Source organism: Trichechus manatus, unplaced genomic scaffold (assembly GCF_000243295.1).
Source record: "Trichechus manatus latirostris isolate Lorelei unplaced genomic scaffold, TriManLat1.0 scaffold00267, whole genome shotgun sequence".
NCBI classification, from domain to species: Eukaryota; Metazoa; Chordata; class Mammalia; order Sirenia; family Trichechidae; genus Trichechus; species Trichechus manatus.
This window is the reverse complement of record NW_004444203.1, coordinates 2,054,901-2,067,422: the sequence shown is the minus strand read 5'-3', so window position 1 is coordinate 2,067,422 and position 12,522 is coordinate 2,054,901. Positions and strand designations below refer to the sequence as shown.

Genomic DNA, 12,522 nt, shown 5'->3' with positions numbered 1-12,522 from the left:
TCTTTTTGGTGAAAATATACATAGCCAAAGATACACCATTTCAAAAATTTCTACATGCACAGTTCAGTGACATCAACTACGCTCTTCCAATTGTGCTGCTATTCTCACTTTAGATGACGGCTTACAGAACAAAAGAGTTTCTCATTTAACAGTTGGTACACATGTTGACCCGTGACATTGGTTAACAACCTCACAACACATCAACACTGTCCTTACTCAACCTTGGGTTCCCTATCACCAGCTTTCCTGTCCCCTTCTTCCTTCTGGCCCTTGCCCCTGGACTGCTGTGCCTCACTAGTCCCATTTGGTTTTATAGGGCTGTCCACTCCCCGGCTGAATGGTGAACATCAGAAATGACTTCACCACTGAGCTAAGAGTGTGTCTGGGGGCCATAATCTAGGGGTTAACATCTTAATTATCAGTTTCCTTATTTATAAAATGTGGATAGCAATATCAGCTTCATAAAGTCCTTTTGAAGGTTGAAGTACCCAAAATATGAAAACATCTACTAGGGTAGACACTCAATATATGTCTTTGTGTGTGTGTATTTATGTTACATTCTTTGTAATTTATCATTTTTAAAATTTTATTATGGTATTAAAGATTAGCTTCTGGAAATGTTGAATTATTTCACAAGTCTCCTCCAGAAAACAGAATAAATTATGAGTGGTTCTCAAAAAAAGGAATACAAATGAAAGGAAAAACATACCATATATAATCTACGGTTGTCTTTCTAAAGGTGAAGTACATTAAGTATTAAATTTCTCCAAAACAACATTGATTTAGTACCTTGTCTTATCAAAAATAAAGATCTGTGTTAAATATATAGAAGCTGAAAGAAAAAAATTGGACTGTATTATACAGTATCCATACCGAAAATTTTGGCAAGTTAGATATTCTGACAAAACTTATTTCACTTCTGAAATTTGTAGCTTCTTATAACTCCAGATGATGTAGGAATTAGTTACTCTTCCCTGGTTCTATGAAATTGTTAAAACAGCACCACGTCTTGTAGGTGTACTACCTACATAAACACAATCTTATTTTTTTAAATATGCTTTTATGTCTTTATTAAGTGTCTTTGAAGTGTGAATGAGGTGCTATGTGAAAGAGAAAAACTGTTTTGAATAATTTTGTGAGCTGAAATAAAGAACACTGCTGTATTTCTTTCTTCCCAGTTTATCAAAGAGCTTCTGAAACAGCCAAGATTTGAAGGGCCATGATTTCAGAGAGAAGGAAAGTTAATTAAGATAAACTCACCATTCAATATGCTGTTTTCCTCTCCAAATTCAGAAAGATATATAGACGTTATGGACAACAGAAAGGAAAACTCCAATTACTACATACACACACTCATATGTGCATATATGTTTATATACATATGATAAAAACAAGATATTCGTGTTCTTTTCAAGTTCACGGGGAACATTTTCTGAAAAACAACACTTTTTCTGCCATATAGCTAATCTCAAAAAATTTTAAAGAACTGAAATCAAATGTAGCATATTTTCTGACCACAGTGGAATTAAGCTAATAATCAACAGCAAAATAATTACTAGACAATTTCCAAATGTTTGTACATAAATACATGTCTGAATGACCCATGCATGAAGGAAGAAATCACAGTGGAAATCAGAAAATAATTTTTAACTGAATGATAAGAAGACTGTAACTTATACAAATGTGGAAGCAGCTACAGCTGGATTAGAAGATAGTTTATTGCTCCAATATGCTAAATAAAGAAAATGGAAAAGTTGACAAATCAATTTTCTAATTTCCATCTCAAGAAAATAGGAACAAAACTACAAATAAAGAACTAAATTAAGAAAGAACTAGAATGGAAATAATAAAGAAGAATCAATATTTAATTAAAAAACAAATAGTCATTAAGGAATCTATTTTAAGTTCACAGTTATTCTTTATTTCTTATTTTTTACATAAAACATAATAGGTGTGTAGGGGGTGTGAGACTTATGGTACTATAGTTATTTTGGGGTAACTGTAATATGGCAAATTGAAAAAGTATTTGCTGCCATTGCCCAAGCCAGAAACCTGGGAGTGAGCCTCTTCACTGCCCCTCACAGCTCACATTTACTTAATCAACAATTCTTACGTATTCTGCCTCGGAATCATCTCCTTCCTCACTTCTTCCACCTGATTCATGGCTATAGTCATCTCTCATCCGGACTACGAACAGCCTCCTAATTACTCTCCCTGGCTATCTCTTGCCCAGTCAACTCATTCTTCATACTTATTGTGACTCTCTGAAACTGCAGATATTATTGTATCACGTCCTTGCTTTAAAACCTTCAATAACTTCCTATTGCCTTTCACCTGAATTTTAAACTCTTTAATTAGGAAGAGTTACAAACCCTTCATGATAAAGCCCCTGCCAGTCAATACAACCTTACCTCTACCCTCCTGAGTACACTTGCCGTACCTCTCAATTTTCCAGCCATGCTGAACTTCCTTAACTGGCCACAGTGTACCAGATACTGTCAGTCTTAGTTATCTAGTGCTGCTATAACAGAAATACCACAAGTGGATGGCTTTATCAAAGAGAAATTTATTCTCTCACTGTCTAGGAGGCTAGAAGTTCGAATTCAGGGTGCCGGCTCCAGGGGAAGACTTTCTCTCTCTGTTGGCTCTGGAGGAAGGTCTTTGTTGTCAATCTTCCCCAGTCAAGGAGATTCTTAATGCAGGGAACCCGGGTCCAAGGGATTCTCTGTTCTCCTGGCTCTTGTTTCTTGGTGGTATGAGGTCCCTTTGTCTCTCTGCTGGCTTCTCTCTTTTATATTTCAAAAGAGATTGATTTCAGACAAAACCTAATCTTGTAGATTGAGTGCTGACTCATTAACATCATAGAGGCAGAATTTAGAACATATAGGAAAATCACACCTGATGACAAAATGGTAGACAATCACACAATATTGGGAATCATAGCTTAGCCAAGTTACACACATTTTGGGGGACACAACTCAATCCATAACACTGTCTTATTCATCTGCCACTACACATTGAGTCCCTCTACCTGGAACCCTTCCAAGCCTTTTTATAAAAGTGAATGCATGTGGGGATATATACCATATAAACATGGCTGCACTATTGACAACTGCAGCTCCCACAGGCCTCTATGCTGCACAGCATGTTGAGACTTGTCTTCAACATGTTGAGACTTGTCATGATTTGTTTTCCCAAACTTATTGTCCCTTTACTGATTGGCTTGTTTACCTGAATTCCTTCTCCCTGGCCCACACCCAAAGCCCATTGTTCTGTTAATTGCTTTACTGCTTGCTGTATTGACTATAAAATAAACTCCTGGGACTGAAGTGGGGTCGACTCCTCAGAGTGACCCTCCTGGCCCCACTTCTCTGTAAGAGTTGTGCAGTTGTTACTGTCTTCGCCGTCCCGATTACCGTTGCCGCTACAACAGATGGTGCCCCGTGCGAGGGGCTGTGACAAATGCAGATTCATTAATTATTTTAGAAATGCTGAAAACTGGGATGAAGAAAAAAGGACAGTCCAAATCCGTCTCATCACCATCAAATTTTGCTATATTTTTTCCAGTCTTTTTCCAAATATAATAACAGCTATATTTATGAACTATGACCTAAATGCTGTCAACTATATCTGGCACACAATATCCCCATAATGAAGATAATATCATGCAAAGCTTATGGGTGAAGAATACATGGTTAGGAAATTGGAAATTTCTTGCCCGTGGTTGAAGAGAGTTGATTCAAACCATAGTGTATTATTTTCAATAACAACATTAGCAACAATAGCCACAACCACTAATATTTATTAAGGATTCATCATAGCTCATCCATATACCATTTTTGTATTTATTAACTCCCTTAATGCTCACAACAATCCTGTAGTATAGTTATAATTTTTAAAAAATTTTTTTGACGAGTTTTAAATTGTTTAACACCATACTCAAGGCCACAAAACTTTTAAGTTCTCTACCCAAATTTTGATTTCACATCTTATGATTCTAGCTCATTATTCTAATTTTGTTCTCTCCTATCAAAGTGCATCTGCTACTCTATATGATTATTTCCTATTTTAAACATAATTCTATATACAATAGACAAACATTTGTGTTTTATATACAAATTTTTGCGTATTGTGGATCCCCTCTTCACTCTTCACTCTTCTCCCATGCAGACATCAGCAGACACCTTTCTCTTTTGGTTCCACCAGGGATGAGCAGTGGCAGTTTAATATCATTTTCTTAAAATGCTGTCTTGACCCACTTTTGAAGCCCTGGCTGGAAGCTGGTCCATTCTCATTCTTGAGAAGCTGATTAAATCCACTCTCCAACCATTCCCCTTCTCAGGTTCTCACACGCCTGAGCCAGTCTGCACCTGTTCTAATCACCTCAGAGCAAGATATCTAACTAGAAAGAGCCCCTATGCGCTCTCAACCTCAGAATCATTCAAAATGCCCAATCCCCAGGAAGCCTGTGAAACCTAGCTAACCCACCCTGCTTGCCATACAAAAGTCCTCTCTTACAATTCCAACTTGTTGTCCACCTTGTTCCCAGGTACGAGCCATGTGTGGCCCTGTGTCATGGTATGCTGTGCCTCCCTGTCTCCAGGAACTGAGAGTGTAATAAACCTAATTACTGCTCATGGCCTGCCTGACTCCCCTTTCCCACATAGCATGTGACTTACACTCCCATTAATTTGTTAGAACACGTAGGATGATGGAGAGAAGAAGGAGAAGGAAGTAGAGTTTTTATTCTACCATCTTCTCTCCACATGGTAAAAAGGATGAGACAACCTATCGACACAGTCTTCTCTCCACAATAACTATTCCCAACTCCTGTCCCACAGACTATTCCTGCGATTCCCTACACTTTTTTAAACAATCCTTTTATTGAAACCAATGAACCAGTGGTAGTATGCTTCCCATTTCATGCCAGGACACCAACAGAAATACTCAATTTTCTTATTATTCAGAAGTTTATTTGCATACTGTTGAAATTTATTTGTATATATTTTAACAGGCTATGACTGTTTCATAGAATTTATACCATAGATTTCTCCTGTTATATCCACTTTGAGACATTTAGGTAGTTTTCTTTCTTCTTCTATTCATAAATGATTCAATGATGGACATACGTGTGCCTAAAGCTTGTACTTAGATTTCTTTCCTTAGACTTAATTCTCACATTAAAATCACTAGGGAAAAGAATATGAATAATTTAAAGACAGTTGGCTCATACTGCCAAATTGCTTTCCCTAAGTGTTATGCTAATTTAGACTTACGGTAAATGGTATTAGAACACTGGTTTTCCAAGAGCATTGATAGTTTAAAACATTTTTAATAGCAACTAATTTTACAGAATTCTTACACTTTATTTATATGGTAATTATAATAAAAACATAGCACTCATACTTACCCTGTGCCTTTTATAAACCATTTAATTTATCTCTTCGGGTAGATAATGAAATAAGCTTCTTGAAGGGTCATGCATATAACAGATAATACCTTCCCAATAAAAGAGGTATGAGCGGTCTACTTGGGTAACCCATGTAACAGTGGGATATGTCTTACACATGTGATATCATCAAACCAACAACGAATGACAAAACACTTTGAGACGGTCAATGTCCAAACCAGGTAGACAGTCCCAGAATTGATTTACCACGTATTTGAAGGATTAGCAGGGAAGGCCAAGAAGAAACGGGGTAAACAGTACAGATGCCATGTCTAGATACCTAAACGGAGGTTAGGAATAAAAAAGTCCAATACAAAACCAAACAGATAAGAAAATCCTGACTGTGGGGAGTCGGTGGTGGTCAGCTAACGAACAAATGAATGAGGAACAAGATTAAGTGACATGAGAGGCAAAACGGGAGGAATTTCTGAACTGTGGCATGGATGTTTGCAGCAGTTTGCTAGTCATTAAAAAGTTAATATTCGTGGAGTGTTTAGAACATTAGCTGGTACATATTAAGTAATATATAAGTTTTGTTAAATAAATAAGTAGAAACGGATTGCTCCATTAAAGCCAGCTCTATTTAAGAAGGCCAAAGTAAAACAAAGAGCTAAGTTAGTATAACTTGCTAGTTCTGTAATGCTTCATATTTAAAATGTAATATGTATTTGGACTTTAATAGCTGATTTATTCTTTTAACCATCCAACAAATATTTATTTAGTGCCTTGTATGTTGCAAGATCCTTCTAGTCTTCAGGGATGCAACAGTAGTAAAATAGATAAAACCTCTAGCTAAAGACAGAAAGAGACAATAAAAGAAGCAAAAAATAAATATATAAAGTACTTCTAGATAGATTTAAATTCTACAAAAAAGTTAATAAAGTAGGATAGATAAGGGGTTATAATATAATGGAGCATGGTGTTTTAGCTAGAGTGGTCAAGGAAAGCCTCTATGATGAGGTGACATTTCAGAAGAAATCTGATGTAAATAAAGGAGTCAACCATACAAATCTGAGAGTGCTGTGTTCTAGGAAGACGGAACAGCAGGTATAAAGGCCTTAATGCAGGCCTGGGTGGCTGAGTTCAGTGAGTGAAGAAGAAGAGACAGGACACGAGTTAAGAAAAGTAGACAGATCCTGGACTATACTGGAATTATGACAAGGATTTGTATGTTGTTTTAGGTATGACAGGAAGTCACTGAAGGTGTTTGAGCTGAGAAATCTGATAAACATTTTCAAAGGCTCATGGACTGTAGGCCATTGGCTAGCGAAGGTGGAAAATGATGAGTTAAATGCAGTTGCAGTGGAGATTTGAACTAGGGTGTTATGGTAACTGATGAGAAATAGCCAAGGTCAGGATATAGAGGGAATATAATTTGCTGATGGGTTGGATATAGAGTGTGAGAGAAAGAGAGGAATTGAGAATAAAATCAATTTTTAGAATGAGAAATTTGGTGAAAAGAGGGCATTTCCCAAGGAAATGTAATGGGATATGTCATTCTAGCATTCATCTGGATATAAATATATGACTGTGGAATTAATCAGCGCATAGATTATATTAAACTCAATTGTTTAAATGAGCTCTCTTAGGGAGTAAGCATAGCTGTAGAAGAGCAGAGGTTTTGGGACTGAGCACTGGAATACTCCAACATTTACAGATAGGGAAGATGTGGAAGAATCAGTCAAGGAGTATGAGAAAAGGCTAGTGAGATGAAAGAAAAATCAGGAGAAGGGACTGTCCCAGCAGCCAAGCAAAGGAAAGAGTAAGTAATTGACTGTGTCAAATGCTACTAAGAAGTCAATAAAAAAAGATGATTGAGAAGCTACCACTAGACCTACCAAAGTAGAGACCTTAGATGGCCTAGACCAGAGTGGTTTCAAAGCAATGGTGGCCCCTGGGCTAGGATGGCACACAAACTTGTGAAGTGTTTCAAAGCAATAGTGGGTATGGGTATCTGACTGAGATTCAAAGAAATCAAGAAGATGGAGATTGAGAGATGACTTTCAAGGAATTTATGAGATGGGATGGTATTGAAAGAGTCTGTGGGGTCAAGAGAATGATTTTAGGATGAGAAGTATTATGGCTTATTTGAATGCTGATAGCAATGATCTAGTAAGAAGGGAACATGTGATGGTACAAAACAGAAAGGGTCAACAGCAGGAGTGAAGCTTTTGAATGGAAGATAGGTGATAAAATCAAGTAGTCTCTGTCTCACAGGTGACTCATCAAGCATGGTAGTAGAGAAGGCAGCACAGGGCTACGGATGCAGGTAATTAGTAGACATATTGGTGAGAGAATAGAAGTTCTCTTTTGTTCACTTATATTTTCTCAGTGATCTATAAAACAAGGGTCATCAGCTGAGTAAGTAAAAAACCAAGAACACCCATTGTTGTCGAGTCAATTCCAACTCATAGCAACTTTATAGGACACAGTAGAACTGCCCCATAGGGTTTCCAAGGAGCAGCTGGTGGATTTGAATTGCAGACCTTTTATTTAACAGCCATAGCTCTTAACCACTGAGCAACCAGGAGTCAGTAAAAAGGGGAGATACTACCCAGCAAAGTGAGAAAGAATTGAAAGGGAATTGTCTAGGAGTACCGGAAACCTATTTGGGGTTTTTCATGTTAAATTTAATATGAGAATAGTGAATATGGCTCTGTATTTTTCTGTTTCAGAGGCTTAGATGCAGCTGCAGTGTAAGTAAAGAGATGGACTTACTCATAGTTGAAGTTTGCCAGGAAGATTCAATGAAGGGAGTGAGGGGCAAGAACGCTGAGAGTGGATTAAGGGAATCCAAGTTGGTACAGAAGGCAGTGAAGTAATGACAGGAGAGACATTGCAAAGAAAGTATAATCCACTGTAGAAAGGGTCAAAACAATTTTTAAAGTTAGGTTACTAAGAGACCTTGACGTGGAAAATAAAAGTGATAATCAGGGAGGAAACCAAAACGAAACCAAACCCGTTGCCATGGAGTTGATTCCAACTCATAGCGACCCTATAGGACAAAGTAGAACTGCTCCACGGTATTTCCGAGGAGCAGCTGGTGGATTCCAACTGCTGACATTTTGGTTAGTAGCTGTAGCTCACTGTAGCTCTTAACCACTGCACCACCGGACCTCAAAAAAAAAACAAACCCATTGTGGGCAAGTAGATTCTGACTCATAACAATCCTAAAGGACAGAGTAGAACTGCCCCACAGGGTTTCCAAGGAGCGGCTGGTGGATTCCAACTGCTAACCTTTTGGTTAGCAGTCGTAGCTCTTAACCACTATGCCACCAGGGCTCCGAATCAGGGAGTAGGATGCTTAAATGTGAGATTTTGGAAGGACTACATTTATTGTTGTTGTTGTGATGTGCCATCGAGTTGGCTCTGACCCATAGTGACCCTATGTATAACAGTATGAATCATTGCACTATTCTCACAATAATAGACATGTTTGAGCCCATTTGTTGCAGCCAAGGTGTCAGTCTACTTCATTGAGAGTCTCTCTTTTTCACTGACCCTTTACTTTACCAAACAGATGTCCTTCTCCAGGGATCGGTCCCTCCTGATAACATGTCCAAAGGAAGTGAGATGAAGTCTTGCCATCCTTACTTCTAAGGAGAATTCTGGCTGTACTTTCTTCAAGACAAATTTGCTCATTCTTATGGCAGTCCATGGTATATTTAGTACTCTTGCCAACACCATAATTCAAATGCATCAATTCTTCTTCTGCCTTCCTTTTTCACCGTTCAGCTTTCGCAGACACAGGAGGAGAGTGAAAAGACCGTGGCTCTGGTCAGGCACCCCTTATTCATCAACATGACGTCTTTGCTTTGTAAAATTTTAAAAAGTAACTTTTGCAGCAGCTTTTCCCAATACAATACGTCGTTCGAATTCTTGACTGCTGCTTCAGTGTGTATTCGTTGTTGATTCCAATAAAATGAAGTCCTTGACAACTTCAATATTTTCTCCATTTATCGTGATGTTTCTTACTGGTCTAGGTGTGAGGATTTTTGTTTTCTTTATGTTGAGGTGTAATCCATACTGAAGCTGTAGTCTTTGACCTTCTTCAGTAAGTGCTTCATGTCATCTTCACTTTCGGCAAATAAGGTTGTGTCATCTGCATATCGCAGGTTGCTAATGAATCTTCCTTCACTCCTGATGCCACATTCTTCTTCACACAGTCCAGCGTCTCAGAATTTTTGCTCAGCATGCACATTGAATAAGTATGGTGAAAAGATACAACCCTGACAAACACTTCCCCTAATTGTAAACCACTCAGTATCCCCTCGTTCTGACTACCCCTTGATCTGTATACAGGTACTGCATAGCACAATTAAGTGTTTCAGAATCCCTATTCTTTGAAATGTTATTCATAATATGTTATGATCTACACAGTTGTATGTCTTTGGGTAGTCAATAAAACACAAGTAAACATCTTTCTGGTATTCTCTGCTTTCAGCCAAGATCCATCTGACATCAGCAATGATATCCCTCATTCCACATCCTCTTCTGATTCAGTTCCTGGTACGAAAGTCTAGGTTATAATCATTAATGTGGGTAGCTGAGGTGAAAAGAGAGAGTCCAGCCGGAAGTAAGTATGTTCAAAGACTGGTGCATTATTGAATGCATCAATAAATAAGGAACAAACAAGTTCAAATAAGAAGTAAAGAAGTTCAGAAACAAAAAAAAAACCTGTTGCTGTCAAGTACATTCCAACTCATAGTGACCCTATAGGACAGAGTAGAACTGCCCCATAGAGTTTCCAAGGAGTGCCTAGTGGATTCGAACTGCTGACCTTTTGGTTAGCAGCTGTAGCTCTTAACCACTATACCACCAAGCTCAAATGAAATTGTAAGAATTATAACAAGAATGTAAAATTATTTATAATTCTCCACTCTCACTGGCACCTGCCCTTCTGTCCATCTTCCCTCCCTGCCACAGCTCCTTCCTAGGGTTTGAACCCCTGGTATTCCCTGAAACATGATTCTCAATTTCAAACATGGGGACTCATCTTCACTTAGATAAGAGGTTTCCATCATTGGCCAGCTCGAGTAGATGAAGTTCCTGAAGAAGCTGTAAAGTTGTCACAAATAAACAACTCATTTTCTCTTTTAAGTTCAGGAAACTGTTCTGTTAGGACTAAAGGAATCATTTCATTATTCAGAAAATAAGTAAAAGCTTGGGAAAGCAAATAAACAAAAAGCACTATGGGTGGTTTCTGGGACATAGATTACAATCTGAAAGTGTAATTTTCAAGTCAACAAACATCAACTAAACAACCAAATGCATCATCTGATGTTGAGGTTGAGGATAAAGAAACTAGTGTTTCAAAGGAAATCCTGATCATGAAGAAAAAGCCAGCCAGGCTAATGTGACTAAAGCAATTTACATAATTACTATAAAAACTACCAGAAGAAGCAGAAAAACAACGAGAAACTGAAGAGGCAGGAGTAGTGATAACAGGAGTAGCATCTGTTAATCTAAGAGAGAGTCCAAAAAGGGATGGATTGTATCTTAGTTATCTAGGGCTGCTATAACACAAATACCACAAGTGGATGAGTTTAACAAAGAGAAATTTATTTTCTCACAGTTTTGAAGGCTAGAAATCTGAATTCAGGGCGTCAGCTCTAGGGGAAGCCTTTCGCTTTCTGTTGGCTTTGGAGCAAAGTCCTTGTCTCTCCAGCTTCCGCTTTCTGGTACCTTGAAGATTTCCATGTGTCTTCGCATCTATCTTGCCCCCATCTCTCCTCTGCTCACTCGTTTGATCTCTTTTATATCTCAAAAGTGATTAACTCAAGATATGCCCTACACTAATACTGCCTCATTAACATAACAAAGACAACCCATTCCCAAATGAGATTATAACCATAGGCATAGAGGTCAGGATTTACAACACATATTTCTGGGTGACATAATTCGATCCGTAACAGACTGCAGCTTCACAAGTCAAAGTTCCATAACCAAAGGCAGAACCAAAGTCGTAAAACAATTTTGTCCTTCATAGTGACATAGTAACAAAAGAAGATAAAAGTAAGAAAAAAGGGGAAAGAAGAAAACAATCTAAAAAGGATGAAGAGGGTCAGAAAAAAGAAGATAAGCCAAGATAGTGGCTGAAAAAAATGAGAGGAAGAAAGAAGTTACATCAAAGCAGAGTTACATCAACATCTGATTCTGAAGAAGATGATGATCAAGAAACTGAAAGAATAGGAAAGGTGGAAGGAACTTTCAGGCTGCTCGTTGAAAACATATGCTAAAAGGCCACCGTATAGAAAACACAAGCAAGAGGACAAACAGAAACTGAGCAGCAGAATAAAGATGAAGGCAAGAAGTGAAAAAATGAAAGTGAAGAAGAAGCAAGAAATATCAACCGGATTTCGGCTTCAAATGATACATGCCTACATGCCGAAATAAAAAAGTTCACTCAAATTGACCATCTTGACATGAACAGATCTATGGAGGTTTGGGATGAACACGTAACAAGCTCCAAAACACACAGCGATGACAATATTGACAAAACCATGGAGACTGAGTTGGTCAGGTTATCAGGGAAAAAGTCTGCAGGGCTGTATAACAAGTTTAAGAACATGGTTTTCGTTGGTGAAAGCGATTCTGTGATCAAAGTTGCTGAATAAATCTCTTACTGAGCAAAGACAGCATGAGGAAGTGAATAAAATTGAAGATAAAGGGACAAAAGTTCCAAAGAAAAAGTGAAAAATGTAACCGACAAGTTCAAAGACTCTAAATACGGGATCTGATGCTCAAGTCAAAAATCAGCCACAACATCATGGAGATCTCATTGCCCTTGAATTGATTCCGACTCCTAGTGACCTGGAGCAGCAAGTAGATTCAAACTGCTGACCTTCTGGTTAGCAGTCGAGCTCTTAACCACTGCGTCACCAGGGCTCCATAATGAAGGTAGCAGAGAAACAAGCAGACACAAGCGTAAGGCTGGCACTAAGAAACAAAACATTTACTGAAGACAGACTGAAAACTCTCAGAAGACAATTTCACTATGTAACTAGGATGATGTACCTGGAATGTAAAGAACATTTGAGAAGTTTGTAAAGGTTTCCATTTGAATATTTTGT

At 38.1% G+C, this 12,522-nt stretch overlaps 1 pseudogene; it reads left to right on the top strand.

Moving 5' to 3' along the window:
• The first annotated feature begins 6,358 nt into the window (after positions 1-6,358).
• Positions 6,359-12,188, top strand: LOC111819083 (PC4 and SFRS1-interacting protein-like; annotated as a pseudogene).
• Positions 12,189-12,522: the final 334 nt, after the last annotated feature.